This window comes from Castor canadensis, chromosome 6 (genome assembly GCF_047511655.1).
Source record: "Castor canadensis chromosome 6, mCasCan1.hap1v2, whole genome shotgun sequence".
In the NCBI taxonomy this organism is placed as follows: Eukaryota; Metazoa; Chordata; class Mammalia; order Rodentia; family Castoridae; genus Castor; species Castor canadensis.
In genome coordinates, this window is record NC_133391.1 from 164,533,799 (window position 1) to 164,549,515 (window position 15,717).

At 37.5% G+C, this 15,717-nt stretch overlaps 1 long non-coding RNA gene across 20 annotated transcripts in view; it reads right to left on the reverse strand.

Moving 5' to 3' along the window:
- The window catches only part of LOC109682548 (uncharacterized), a 383,265-nt gene that overhangs the window by 35,168 nt on the left and 332,380 nt on the right, over positions 1-15,717 (reverse strand). For all 20 annotated transcript variants that reach the window (XR_012449235.1, XR_012449223.1, XR_012449238.1 and 17 more), the window contains 2 exons: positions 3,892-3,993; positions 3,541-3,745 (listed from right to left, as the gene is read on the reverse strand). This is a non-coding gene — a long non-coding RNA (uncharacterized lncRNA). The remainder of the gene's footprint in view (positions 1-3,540; positions 3,746-3,891; positions 3,994-15,717) is intronic.

Sequence of the window (15,717 nt, forward strand, 5' to 3'; positions counted from 1 at the left end):
GATCAATGCAATAGAATACAAAGCCCTAACATAAAAGGTCAAATGATTTTTAACAAGAGTCCTTCCACATTCAATAGGGAAAGGATGGTTTTTCAACCCACATTGCTAGGAAACTAGAAAGTCATGTGGAAAAGAATTAGGTTGGATCCTTACATTATTTAATGCACAAAACTAACTCAAAATAATGACCCCAACTCAAAATAGATTAAAGATTTTAATATAAATCCTGAAACTTTAGAAATCCTAGAAGAAAACCTATGTTTTGACATTTGTCTTGGATATGATTTTTTTGATATAATATCAAAAGCACAGGCAACTAAAGAAAAAATAAATAAATTGCATCAAACAAAAGTCTTTTGTCCCTCAAAACACACCAGTAAGCCAGGCACTAGTGTCTGATGCCTGTAATCCTACATACTTGGGAGCGTGAGATCTGGAGGCTCTCACTTTGAGCCCACCTCAACCAGTAACTGGACATGATGGTATGCACCTGTTACTCCAAGCTATTAGGAGCTGCAATTAGAAAGAGGTTCCAGGCCCACCTGTGCAAAGAAGTTTGCAAGACCCCATCTGAACTGAAAAAAGTTGGGCATGGTAGTGCAGGGCCTGTCATTCCAGAAGCTTAAAATAGGAAGGTCAGGGTCCAGACTGGCCTGGGCAAAAAGTGAGATCATATTTCTAAATAACCAGAATAAAAAGGGCTGGAAGTGTGGCTCAAACAGTAGACTACCTACCTTGCTCTTGCAAGGCCTTGAGTTCAAACCTTAGTACTGCTAAAAAAATTAATAGAATGGAAAGACAACCAATAGAATAGGAGAAAATATTTGCCAATCACATATCTGATAAAGTACTAATATCCAGAATATACAAAGCATCCCTGCAACTCAACAACAAAAAAAGGCTCAATTTGAAAATGAACCAGACTTGAATAGACATTTCTTCACAGAAGATTATATAAATATCCAACAAACACATGAAAATATACTCAACTTCACGCTTCATAAGGGAAATGCAAGTCAAAATCACAAGAAGACACAGCTTTGTATCCATTAAGATGGTGATTATTTAAAGCAATTGGCAAGTTCAAGTTTAATCAATCAGTAATCAATCCACACAATAGATCAGACATCAGCATTCTTTAGAGAACAATGAACTCTGAAGCCTTGCAATGTAGCATTCCTAATATTATCCACACAATAAAAATTACTAGATATGCAAAAAGAGGGGGAGTCAAGAAAAACACTGAAACATACAAAAGTTAACCAAATATTTGACTTAGCGGTGAAAACTTGAGAGTGCCTATTTTAAATATATTTAAGGAATTTTTCCTTAACTATGAAAACATGATCTTAATGATTCAACAAATAAAGGACATTATAAAAGATATGAAAATTGGAAAATAGAGCCAAGTGGAAATTCTAAAACAGAGAAAGTAAAGTGAATAAAAATTTAACATTTTTTTTGCATGGGCTCAAAAGCAGTTTTTAGGATGGCCGAAGAGTCAATCAACTCAAAGACAAATAGAAACTATGCAATCTGATGGAGGTAGAAGACAGGAAAAAGGAACAGTACCTCAGGTCCTGTGGGATAACACCTGTGATAAATCCAAAGGTGCTGTGCTCAGTTCCCCTTTCAAGGAAGGACTTGCAATCCAGCTACAGAAAATATGACTGGCGCATAGCCTCCAGTATCAGCAACTTCTGGGCACGCTGAATCTACAGATGGCTGCCTTGCCTGACTCAGCTTGCTTATGGTGACTGCATATCTCAGAGGTATGAAAACCCAGTTACTTCAACCTAGCATGGACAATATTGACCTGAGAGTTCTGTGACGTTTGGGCCATGTTTTGTCTGCCTGCATTTCAATTAAACATATTCCTTTACCTAAAGGAACACAACCAACAACCAAATTGTCATAATAGACAATGAAACCTATTTTCAAAGAGGCTTTCATCTTCTGCAACAGTGAGGCAGAAGACCAAATTCAGGAATTAAGAATCCAAATACATGAATGTCAAAGAAGCTTAAACATTTAACTGAAATAGATACGATATGGCAAGGTTGGAGTTCTGGTTGTGAGGATCCAGGACCGTGACGCATAGGATGGAAACATCTACTGAATACTCCCAAAGACTTTTACTCTTTGAATCATCCAAGTATACATAATTATCCTTTCTTCCTCAGGAAGAGTTAACATTCTATCTCAAGCTGGAAGACAATGCAGAGTCCTTTCCCTCACAACAGGGGCTTACATAGATCTTCCTGCACCATAGATTTTGGCCATGAAGGTCATAGGGTTAAATCACAGCGCAACTTGGCTTTGGTTGCACTGATGCTGGCAGCAGAGGAAATGGGACATGAGTCAGAGTAACTGAACATTTACCTAGCATTCCCTGGTAGGAGCTGGGAGGAGCACAGTACTAGACTCTGAGGGTGCTGAATCAGGTGTCCATAGTATGAAACTGAATACGAAAGAGTGTGCTTCTCTGGGAGTGCCCTTCTGAAGTGCTGAATCTTCCAACATGGCAAAGACCACAGGAGATGGTGCAAATATGTGGCTTGTAGAGCACAAAAGAAACCCTGCCTGTCACTGAGGAAGGTTCCATGCCGTGGTTGACATGGAAGATTATAGAAAGGGACTGAGAAAGGAGACATGCTGTGATGGATACGTAAGTACAGTGAGGAAGCCCCTAGATGATGAGGCTTCATGAAAAGGTCAAAGGAAACACTACTCACCAAGGACATAAGGAAGGCACTGGCAAGAGGAATATCCTTTTTAGAAATTGGAATATTGCTAAAATTCAGTGGAAACTTTCCTTTCTAGACAAGGGCTAATGGTAGGAGGCACAATTACAGAACTCTACTCCTAACAGTAAAGGGGATGATAGGATCTGGATATGAGAGAGGGCAGGTAGTGACAGTCAATCTCTCAGAGGTCATGAGGTTACAATTATTGCAGTGAAGGGCCAGGTCAGAGTGGCAGCCATAGACAATTACAGAAACAGTTAATAGGACATGGCATCCTGAGGAGGACACTCAACTGACAGCTGTCCAGAGCACTAGTCAACTTGTACCAGCAAGGAAAAATTAAGTATGGATGGTTATGAAACTGAAAGTATGATAGTCACTCCCCAAAATCATGATTCTCTTGCCCGGTTTTCAGACATGACAGGTTTTAGACCCAGATTACATTGACTAGATAGGTATCCAGGTGTATTGAAGGAAAGACACTAAAATTAATTCCCCAGTCCTTCCCTAAAGGGACCTATAGCTGTTTTTAGGTAGTTAGGCAATTAGAAATGATTGTAAGTTGATAAGTACAGCAGCTTTGACTTAAGAAGGGCATAATGGCTAGGGTTTTAGGTATCTTAGGGAAAGGAATAGTCACCAGGTAAGGCATTGAGGCCAGCAGAGGTGGTAGCCTGTTATAATGACATTCTAGCATGAAACATAAAGGAAGAAAAACACAAATGATGGCAGCCCTAAGAATAATTGCAGTGGAGGAAACTATAGGTCTCTTCAGTAACCTCTTCCTACTTACCCCTCAGGGAGACAGGTCCACCATAACCCTTCAGTGGCTGCTCCCCAAATGTATATGGAGCTCTGCAAACAACCTTCACGAGAAGTGTACCATAGTGGCATGGAAATGTGTACCCCCAGATCACTTTTTAAAGAAGGGGCGAGTGTGGTCAACAGATGGCTTCAGGCAGTCAGCTCCTTCATAACTTCACAGAGATGCCTGCTTCCTGAGGGATTTTAAAACAACGAAAACCCTGAAATTAATGTTAGTTTAACAAGGTCATAAAATACAAGGTCAAAGTCAAATGCATTCTGCATATTTTCCACAAATAATATTTTAAAAAGAAATTGAAAGAAATGCTTTTATACACACCTTCTAGAGACCAGGTGGAGGACTGTTAAGTCCACACAGTTTGCCCATATCTGGGGGCTTCATCTTGTTAAAGTCATTTGGTAGCCTCCTCTAAACTCACCCCTCCAAAAGAGAAAGGAAGAATAAATCAAGGGAGATGCAGGGTGAGACAAGCAACAATGTGGTGAAAGACATTCAAACAAGAGTGCTATTAAATTTTGTTAAGTAAATTGCAAAATAACTCCTCTTGCTTATTCCTAAGAAACTCTCAAAGCAATCCACATTAATTTTAATAGCCTCCAAAGTAGCTTTGTGAGACTTTTGATTGTCAACATGCAAAAGTATGAGAAAAAACAAAACAAGCCCTAGGAAATACAAATCATGGCCTAGGGAGGTGTATGAAAATTATTTCCCAGTCTTATCCTTTCATTAGAGCTCTTTAGGGTTTCCACTACCATTCAAGGAATCATAGCTCCTGTGTTCAGTTCCCCTCTCTGACCATACTCTCTGGATTAGAATGTGCTCTTACTCTCATCACCCTATTCAGGGTCATTTGGAAGAAGCACCTGAATTATTTGAGCAAGAACTTCCCATGTCTCCCAACATTTGACACTCAGGGCATTCTTCTCATTGTCATCTCCATGGCTGATCAAGGCTGCAGTGGACACAGGGTGTTTGTTTGTTTGTTTGTTTTTGCTTGACTATACTTCTGAAAAATCAAAACCTGTTATGGGCTGAATTATAGTCTTCCAAAATTCATACATTGAAGCAGTAACCCCCAATGTGATTCTGTTTGGAGATGGGGTCTATAAAGGGGCAATTAAGGATAAATGAGGGCCTAAGAATGGAGCCCTAATAAATTAGTTCTACTTTCTTTCTAAGAAGAGGGAAGGACAGCAGAATAAAGGCCATGTGAAGACCAGTAAGAAGGCAACAGTTGAAAAGACAAGGAGAGAGACCTCAGGAGAAACCAAACCTTCAGACTCCTTGATCTTGATCTTTCAGTCTCTATATCTAGGAGAAAATAAGTTTCTGATATTTAAGCCTCCCTAACATAATACAAAACTCTGATTTTATGGGCCAGGTAGGAACGATCCCAGTCTCACTTCTGTAATTCCAACTATGGGCATATAACCCTTACCCACCCGACTCTAAGATTCCACCTTAGACTCACCCCTGGCCAGCATTTGAACTGCACCAAGCCTATCAGGGTAGTCCTGAGTGTTGGGCTGAGACTCTGCACAGGAGACACTAATCTCTTCTGGAGTGCTTAGCAAGTGCAGTGTCAGCCTTTAGCTGGTGGGATTCTTTTTTCCCACTATGAAGGAAGGGGCTGTCTGAGAATGAAGCCAAAATAGAGAAAACAGAGCCAGGAGAGAGCAAGAGATAGGTTCCAGACTTGACTGTGGAGCACCTGGCCTTGACCTTGCCTCTACTATTTCCCCTAGTTGGTGTTGTATTTAACAAATTCCCTCCTGTGATTAAGACTCCCTCACACCTGAAAAACTCCTCACTAAAGCGGGAGGCTCAGTAAAGGAAAACCCTTGTTCTGCTATGTAAATGTTGGATCACTAACTCTCAGATAAGTGCCAACGTGATTTAAATATCTGTAACAATTACCTACCATTAAGTTAAAAAAAACTTTAAAAATTTCATAAACTTCATGTTTATAAATCCTTCATAAAATACAAAATTTTTGCCTAAATCTACAGGACGTGACTATCCACTTTATAAAAGTAATGACACATCCCCAAGATTAGGCACCCAATTTCACTCACACTCCTCTGATTCATGTCAGGACCCATTCTCCTCAATAGAAATTAATTCATCATCATGTGCAGATGCCTTCTCTGTGAGGAGCATGAGAGTGTGGCCAGTTTTTTGAAAGGAAATGTCAAAGATGAACTAAGACTGCAAAATAAAATCAGCATTGCTGACTTACTAGGGACTTTACCTACCAGATGTTACTTCTTAGAAAGAAATGCTGTGGAGTCTTTGCTCCTGTTTCCTATGTGGGGAACAGGAAATGTTTTCTCTCTCTTTCTCTCCACCCCCTGCCCCTGCGTGTCTATACTTTATCTTGTTATACTAAAATAAATCCTTACTAAAACTCTCACATTGTGAGACTCCTTGTTAGGAGACACCTTGAAATGCTTTTCAATGTTCGTGGATCTCAAGGACCTATGATTTTTGTGTGGCAACTGAGAAGCTGTTGAATCACCCTCATCTGTCCTGGCTCAGGCCAGGAGTTAAATCTCAAAAGAAAAAGAATAACTTGATGTCTCCTGGTCCTGATCCTGACAGCCCTTGAACTAAATTTTCTGCCAACTGAATTTCCCTTGTCACCTCCTAAATTTAAGATAGGTAGGGCCTGCACCCAAACTCAACCAGAAGTAGCTATAGAAGATTTGCACTGTCACCCCTCTGCACCCCTTTTAAGATTAAAAAGGACCAAAGTTGTCTGGGGGGAAATGAGGCAGGATAGAGACATGAGGAGAGGGAAATTGTATTTTAATCAATATTTAAAAGGCCAGACTCTGACACTGGAATAAGGACAGCCAAAGCAGCTGGCTCCCTCCTATCTTTTAGATGCTAAGTTATAAAAAGTGGGGGACAAAGAGGAGCTACCTGCTTCTGCTTTCCTCTTTGAAATGTTAAGAAGCTACAAGGATCCTGGGATGGGTGGAGAAATAATCACATCTAGGCAAGGGAAGTTCTGAAGTATCCTAGTATCCCCAATTTAGGGTATGATTTGGGAGGGTGACCCCTCTCTGTCAGCCATCTCAGACAACCAGACCTATTATTTTTGACCACATGTATTTCCCCAGCTCTCTACTATAAAACTAAAGAGTTGGGGATGACCATTTTGAGTCTTTCCTCCCATTTCCTGTGTGAGGAACAGGAAATGTTTTCTCTCTCTTTCTCTCCACTCTTCTCCCCCATTTATCTATACTTTATTCTGTTATTTCTAAAATAAATCCTTGCTAAAACTTTAAAAGAAAGAAATGCTGCCCTTTTCTCACTTTGAGAGATTTTGCTTTGGATTGATTTGAAAAAAAAGGAGGGACATGTTTTCTATAAAATGCTTCCGCATGGCATTTCTCCTGCTTCCCAGGATGAAATGAACACATTTCATGAGTTAGATAAATCTTGCTGGGCACCCTTTCATAGACATGTTCCTATCTCCACTCTATAGCATTCTGTGAGAGTATTTGATGTCTTCTCTAAATAGTATAAGTTCCATTGGTACAAGAATTCCCCAACTAGAAGAGGTATACACAAATAGGACTATCCATGAGGAGTTTGGGTTATTACAAATTTTCTTTGCACCAAGATGTGTCAATTTCCAATATGTCAAGGATGCAGACATGACCAGAAAATGTGTTATTAATGGAAGATTGAACTCCATAGGACCTAAGTGTAGACTATTAATTTCTAGTACATAACCTAAAACCAAGCTCCAAACACAACCAAGTCATATGCTATGTCATTAAGCAAAAGAAAGACTGAAATAAAAGAATGGAGTATGTCCAATTCATTTATGTATAAAGATCTAGTCAATTGTTGTCTAATTGGTGTCTCAAACTTAACATGTTGAAAGATGAAGAAAAGAAAAATATACAAAGAAAAGCACATAAAACAAAAATACTTCTGCACTCTTAAATTCTTTCTCATCACCATAGATGAAAAAATGAAAGTCCTACTCTACCAGATGTTTAGCTAAAGAAATTGGCTGCCATCAACTTCAATTCTTCTATCTCACAGTCCATATCCAGCCCATTCAGCAAGCTTGACTTGCCCAACCTGAACATGTCTCATCAGTCCCACTATAACCAACCTGAGCCAAGCCACCCTGATGTCTACCTGGGCTATTGCAATAGCCACCTAGGTCTCTTTACCTTTCCTTGCTCCTTTATCATCTAGTCTCCTTCCTTCCTTCCCTCTTTCTTTCCTTTCCTCCTCCCTCTTTTTCTTTCCTTCTCTACTTACTCCACCATTTTCTTTTTTCTTATAATTAGTCAGTACATATTTACTACAAGAAATATAAACAAATATTTCAGAGGTTGAATTTTTAAGTTTGTATAATTTTAATTTTCTTCTTTTTTTCTCGAAGCATTTTTATTAGCAAACATGAGGGATCATGTGACATTTCTGAATATGATTACATTGTACATTAGTTGGGTTTGCCCACACCATCTCTTTCCCTCATCCTCCTCTCCCCACTTAAAACAAATGCAAAAGGTTTCATTGTTTTCTCTTTCCTGGAAGTATACAAAAAATGAAATTTTCCTGATACTGTTGTTAAATTGCTTCCCAATTTGATATTCCATTTTATGTATATAAAAGGTCCATATTTTTGCACTCAAAGCAATACCAGCCACTGATTTTTTTTTACTTTTATTGTCTTGATAAGTAAATGTTGAAATCACATTGATTTTAAAGTATTATCTCCTTGATTACTAGTGGGACACAATTTTCCTTGCTCCCTCCTCTTGGAAGTCTATTTTAAGGGTCTCAAAGTGTTAGAACTGGAAAGGGTTTATCTTTTTATTTCACAGAGGAAAGGGCTGGGGCCAAAAAGGCAAAATGTCTTTTTCTAAGTAATCATCTAATTTATAGCAGGACTGAGATCAGAATAAGGACTAGCCTGACTCCAAAACTAGGTCTCTGTCCATTACATCAATTAAAAGAAGATTGTTATTTTAAAACTTTTATAATGGGAGAAGAATTTATGAAACACTTATAGTGATAATCAAAGTTCTTACAAAAGGAGCTCTTGAAGAAGTTAAATAAATGTGGTTTGTCCTTTGAGTAACAGCACTGGGAACTCAAGGACAGAGAGGTTTAAGAATATACTGAGTTCTGGGACGTGGTCTTTTCAGACACACACAATAGCGTAAGATTTTCCCTCCTGTAAACATAAGAAGACAAAGACTTTGCCCAGCTCTGCCACTTGGCCACATGCCCCAGAACTGTACAATTAGCAGTGCATCAGAGCTGCTCATAAGCGATACCAGCCACGGAGCTAAAAGTTTCAAGATCAGCTCCTGGGCTTTTGTCATTTCCTCTCATTACCATTTTTTTTAAATATCCCAGACAAAGGAAGGAATTCTCCACCCAGAGATGTCTTCCTGGCTGATTTGGCCTCTGCTGGCTTTTTTTTTTTTTTCACACTCTTTCACTGATTCTTGTTGGTCTTGAGCAAAGAATGATTTACCATGGCCACCTTACAGCACACAACACAGACACAGCCTATCTGAAAGAGATTAAGATCTAAGTAAACTAGAAAAAGAGGCCTGTGTTTCCTCAAGGAGAGGATCTCTGAGAGTGATTTTCACAGGAGACTTGGAACAAGGTTATGCCAGTGCACCAGAAGGATCTAGGCATTGAGACTGCATATGGAGATAGTGAAACTCCATCTTTCCAGAGGCTCAGATTTCTCAAGATTTATCAATGACCTTTGCCATTTGGTGCTCTGGTATCACACAGAGGGAGACAAGGAGCATAAAGGTCATTTCAAACTTTCTAAGTCAGGTGGGTTGATAAACAGCGGTTGGTGATGCAATTTTTTTGAGGAGGCCAGAGACTCCAAACAGTATCATGTTCCTGGATATCTAAGAGATCAGCCTTCCACAGAGTCTTGAAGAAATCTCCCAGGCAACCCCTGCACACAGCAGAGGCTTGTGGTCATTACAGCCATGACTCCAGACCTGCCAGGATGAGTGAATTACCTGCTTTTCCCCAAGGTCTCCAGACTAACCCTGCATGTCATCAGTCAGAGAAGCCTGAGGAGAGCCCATGCCATCCTATATTCTTCATCATCTGTACCTCCCAGAACTTGATCTATCTTTATAACACTTCTCATTATGGCCCTTGTACTGTGCCATCTGTCATGCACAGATTCCTCCATACCCGCAACATCATCTCTGAAAATTCCCTTCACCTTCTTGCCTCTGGAAACGCTGATTCCTGTACAGGCCTCTCTAGTGGATGCTTTTAGTGTCTGCTCATTTCTTTCATTAGGACTTTTGGACACAGCTGCTCATGTCTTTCATGGAGGTGGGTAAGTTCCCGCATTCTCTCCACTGCTGATCCCAAATCATCTCACTCTCACGTCTTCTTACTTCAAACCTTTCATAACTTGAGAAATTCATGTCATCTGACCTTGCCACTCATAAAATCTTCTGTTATCATCCACCAAAACCCAGATCACATCTCTCATTATGACTGTTACACATGTAATTATCTTTAATTTTACTCTGACTCCATAATTCTATTGGTCTTCTGCATAAATAACCCCCAACAATGTGCATCTTGGTCTTTTGAGCTCCTCACATCCAGGGATCTTATTTTGCACCTCTCATTCTCAGCCCCACTGTTATCTACTTAGGCTCATCATTTCTCACATTTTCATTATCTTGAAATGCTCAATTTCAAGCATCTCACTCAGAAATAATCACCTTCTATTATTCCAGCTCATTAATTAATTCCAATTTTTCATTCCTCTCCACAAAATACAAAGTCCATTGACCATAAAACCTTTTCCATGTCCATATTCATCACCTCTCCTTTTACCCAATTTAAATTATGTAGTCCCTCATTATAATCATTTCCTTGAAAATAACTCTTAACTCCCTCCACCCTTCTCCTTTCATTCATACTCAAGCAGAAAAAAAAAAGAAAATTTATTATCACAAATCTCATGAGACAATTTACCATGAGCCAAATGCCTACTATACTTGCCTTATGTTTGCTTTCTCACTTTCAAAAATGGTTATTTCCTGCTTTGTTCTTCCTCCTCATTGTTTTTCCATTTCTTCTTGCCCATACTTCTCAGGTGATGAACATGTATTATATTTCTCAGAGAAACTATAAAGATGGAAGTACCCCCTGCATACCCACTCTTCTTCCATAATATTACCTGACTTGTTGCCTCTTCTCCTGCTACAGTAAAAGGAGTTTCTCACTTCTATCAAGGTCAACTCCATTTAGTCTACAGATCTCCTTGTTTCTTATCGGTACTATTTTCCTTTCCTTATTTTTTTAACTTCCTTTTACTACCTTTATTCCTTTTCTTATTTCCTTAAAGTGTGTGGTCAGGGTATTTATTTGAGATCTTTATTCATTTCTCAAGAAATGAATGTAGGCATTTATTGCTGTGAACTTCCTTCTTACAGGAGGCTTTTGCTGCCTCCTGTAAGTTCTGGTATATTATGTACATTTTTTTATCAAGATTTTGTAAATTTCTGGTTTAATTGCATATTTGGCCAATATTGATTACTCATAAATATCATGTTTAATTTTCATGTATTTGTGAATTTTCAGAAATTATTCCTGTTATTAACTTCTAATTCCATACTATTGTGATCAGAGAAGGTACTTGACAGGATTCCAGTCTTCCTAAATTTGTTAAGGCTCATGTTATGGTCTAGCCTATGACCTATCCTGGAGAATGTCCCAGGTGTGCTGCTGAATAAAAAGCTATGTATGTATGTAGGAATGTAAATGTCTTTCTTCTCCCTTCTGATCTATTAGTATATTTTAAATATTTAGGTGCTCTGGTGTTGAGTATATAGAAAGTTATAATTGTTACATCATCTTGATGCAGTGACCCCTTTATCATTGTATAATGACCTTGTCTCATTTACAGTTTTTGACTTATTATCTATTTTATCTGATATAAGCATAGCTAGCTCTAATCTTTTTTGGTGTTAATATACACAAAGTATAATTTTTCAGCTTTTTGCTTTCAATCTCTATGTGCCTTAAAGTTGAAGAATCTTGTAAGCAGCATATAGTTGAGTCTTATGGTTTTTTTAATCCATTCATGCACTACATGTCTTTTAAGAGCATAATTTAATCCATTTACACTTAGAGTAATAATTAATAGGTAAAGGCTATTGCTGCCATTTTCTTAATTGTTTTCTGATTGTTTTATATATCCTTTGTTGTTCTTTTCCTCCCTTGCTGTCTTCCTTTGTGATTAGATGGTTTTCTCCAGTTGTATGCTTTGATTTCTTACTTTTTATCTTTCTTATATCTACCACAAGTGTTTTTTTCTTCAGGAAGGTAATCTCTGTTGCACAGGCTCAAGTGATTCTCCCTCCTCAGCTTCCCAAGTAGCTAGAACTGTAGGCATACACTACCACATCCAGATTCAGTGTGAGTTTTCACTTTGTGCTTATCAAGAGGTTTACATAAAATATCTTATAGTTGTAACAGACTATTTAAGGTGATAAGGCTTAATTGGATTATGTAAAAGTTCAATACCTTTATTCCATGTCTCCCACATTTTTGATATCATTTTCTGTTGTGTATCCCCTAAATTATTACAGCTATTATTATTTTAATAATTTTATCTTTTAAACTTCATACAAAAAATATGAATGACTTCTCCATCCTGATTTTACTTTCCATCTCAGCAACATTCATCATAGTTGACCATTATCTTTGAGTGCTTTCTTATGTTAACTTCATAACATGATACTCTCCTAATATCCTGATTTTCCTTGCACCTAAAAAATTTTCCTCCTTTTCAGTTTCCTTTCATGAGTTTTCCTCCTCAGAAAGATACAGAGATTCTGGAGTGACCCCCACAGACTGGTTCTGGAAACTCTTGTTGATCTATTTTCCCCTTTTCATGACTTAAGGCCATATGTATGTTAGTGACTCCAAAACTGAGTATTACGTACATCAAAATAGCCTTACACAATGGCAAATGAATGCAGAAGTTCCAAATGGTACAGGACTTCTGAGAATCTGGGGAATAATAAAGCATCCACCTGGAGAAATCTCTTACTCACTTCTCAGGAATAAAAAATGAGATAATAATAATTAATGATATAATATACATATTTTCCACCTCTGAGGGTTTTTAATGTAATGAGACCCTTGGGGCTGCTTGTAATTGTGTATTTGAAATTGTATATATGAGTATGTTTTTGTGCACATTTTCTCTAAGAGTGTTCATAACTTTTATCAGATTCTCTTTGGGATTTGGAGGTGATATTATTTTCTAAAGCAAATAGTTTAAGAATTTTTTTACTTATTTGAGCTGTTGCTATTGTGAGTTTGTTTCTGTGGCCACTGTTTATACCAAGTAAATGATTCCTGAATGAAATTTAACAAATATAATTTTACTTTGTGTGTTTTAGTGTCTATATTTTATTTTTATGTGACTGTTTCTACTAATTATTAATTACATAAGTTGATTTTAAAAAGACAAGTAGTTTTATTGCTGTTTAGCTAATACCATTCTAACAAATTTAAACCAAGTTGTCTTATAACTGACACCTTAATTTTTATTTTCTCTGACACATTTTCAATAATAAACAAGTATGATGTGTCCCCAAAATAATTTATTGCTCATAGTTTGTCCAAACCAAATGTAAACTTCAGATAAACTTGCTAAAATACTTGAAAGATATTTTCAAACTAAAATAGGAAAAATGGAAATTAAAACAATGAGATCATTTTTGCTCATAAATTTTATTTTTTAAGTTTGATAACAGCTAACATTGGAACTTGTATAAATAATTAGCTTTATATGCTTTTGATTTGAAGGTAAATTTTTCTATCTCATTGCAAGGACAAAACAGCAGAGCAAATAAATATTTAAATAAAAAGCCCAGGAATCAAACCTAGAGGTGCCTATAATATAGAATTCTGAGAACATAAAATGATGTATGTGATTTCATGGAGGAGAAGACATTTGAGCTAAGACTAAAAGGAGGATTAATGAAATTTTACAAGCAGAGAATACTTAAATAAAATTAAAAATACACAGATTTTGTTTAACTTTGTGTTTTGGATCACATGGAGATGTATATGTGTACACATACATATGTACATGTATTTATCTAACATACATATTTACATGTATTTGTGTTACATGCATATGTACATGTATTTGTGTACTCATACATATGTACATATATTTGTGTACCCATACACAAACATAGTAGCTCATTTAATGCCCTCAACAACCCTGTGGTTCCAATTTTACAGATGTGGAAACTGAGCAGAAATGCTAGATAACTTGCCCAAGATCACCAGCCAGTAAATCATTGTGATTCTGTTCCTTGTCCTGTGTACATCAAGACATAGTTCAAATCAAGTCAGGCAAAAATAAATGGATGACCTACACCACTAGAAAAAAACAGGTAGAGTTACAGGTAGCAGGAATCAGGTACTTGAGGCTGCTGGGCACCCTTGTGGGTGGTTAATGCTTCAACCAATGGCGACAGGTTAACTACCTCCACAGGCTGGGAACAATTACTGGATGTAGGTCTTCTTGGTTTGACCACACAAGAGTAAAGACAATTCTTCTCTAGGTCACAACTGAGAAAAAAACTGACCCATCTAGCTTGCATTCTGTACCCTATCTCATGTCTCTAGCAGAAGAGAAATAAGTTGGTAGACAGGAGACTATCATTAAACAAGGCATAAGTAGCTTTCTGAAAAGAGTTGTGTTGTCCTCAAAAAGGATTGGTTGCTGGGCACCTCAATAATAAGTGCATAAATCCGAAGGACAAGGTGAGGACACACGTGTGGTCATGTTATTTCATCAGGCCACCCTCAGAAGGAACACCATAAGTTGCTTCCATAAAAGTCCCTTGAGAGTGCTTTGTACTTGAAAGTTTCTCTTTCACTGCTTATCCCAGAGACATGCCAGAGGATGTTCAAAAGTAAGCTAAGCATTTTTTGCTACATATGGGTCTTTTTATTGAAAACAAATATTTGCATAGAGCATAGCACATAATAATAATGCAGTAGTGTTGGGACTTCTTTTATGGGTGGCAAAGAGCTTGGCAGTGGCTTGTGACTGTGATGGCATTAATTACATGTTTTCTTTCAGCTCTGGTATTGATTGGTATGTGAAAAGTGTTTAGAACCTTGTAGAATAACCACTAAATTTTGCTAGAATATTCTCTTAATGTCATGAAAATTGAATCCTGTCTCTTTTGCTCACTTGCACCAGACCCATGCAGATTTCATTGAAGGTACCATGAGGCTGGAAGGATGTGGAAAAGCAGAGGGTCTAGGAGGCCACACTCCCCACTCCAATTAGCCTTATTGGTCTGCTCTAAATTAGATCCCTCTTCTACAGTGATCCCGAGACATAGTGTCCTTCACGGTAAACCAATTGTTAAAGCAATCTTTCTTTCAAGAAAATTTCATCCTCTATCATAAATTTCTTGATTCTCTAAAATTAAAATTTTATTCTAAATGTCTAGTTATCTAAAACTTAAAGAACAGTTAAATAAAATCACAAATGACCAGATTTTGCACATAATGTCATACAATGATTACTATTCAAAATAAGAACCTTAAGGAATCACAAAATTCTCCTGGAGTATAAGATGTTGGCTAAATCATGTTATTTTCATTCAACATATGCATGGTCAGTATATATAATCTTTAAACAGCCAAAATACAGAGATATAAATTTTAATATTCCAACTAAAAGAACATTATCTGTATTTTGTTTAAATACAATTAATACCATTGTTTGTATCAGGAATATTACAATGAGAGTAAAAGGAAGGTAACTTCATAACAATAAATAAATACCTCATTGTCTTAGTGAATTTTCTATTGCCATTGCAGAAAACCAGACTATGTAATATGTAAAGAAGAAAAGTTTATTAGAAGGTCTGGTGATTTAGCTCAGTGGTAGAATGTTTGCCTAATGTGTGCAAAGCCATGGGTTCAATCTCCAGCACTTATAAAAACAAAGTTTATTTGGCTCATGGTCTGAAGTCTAGGAAGTCCATAGGGAGTGCTGGCATCTGGTGATGGCCTTCTGCTGTGTCTCAGAATGGTGGAAGGACAAATGAGAATGCA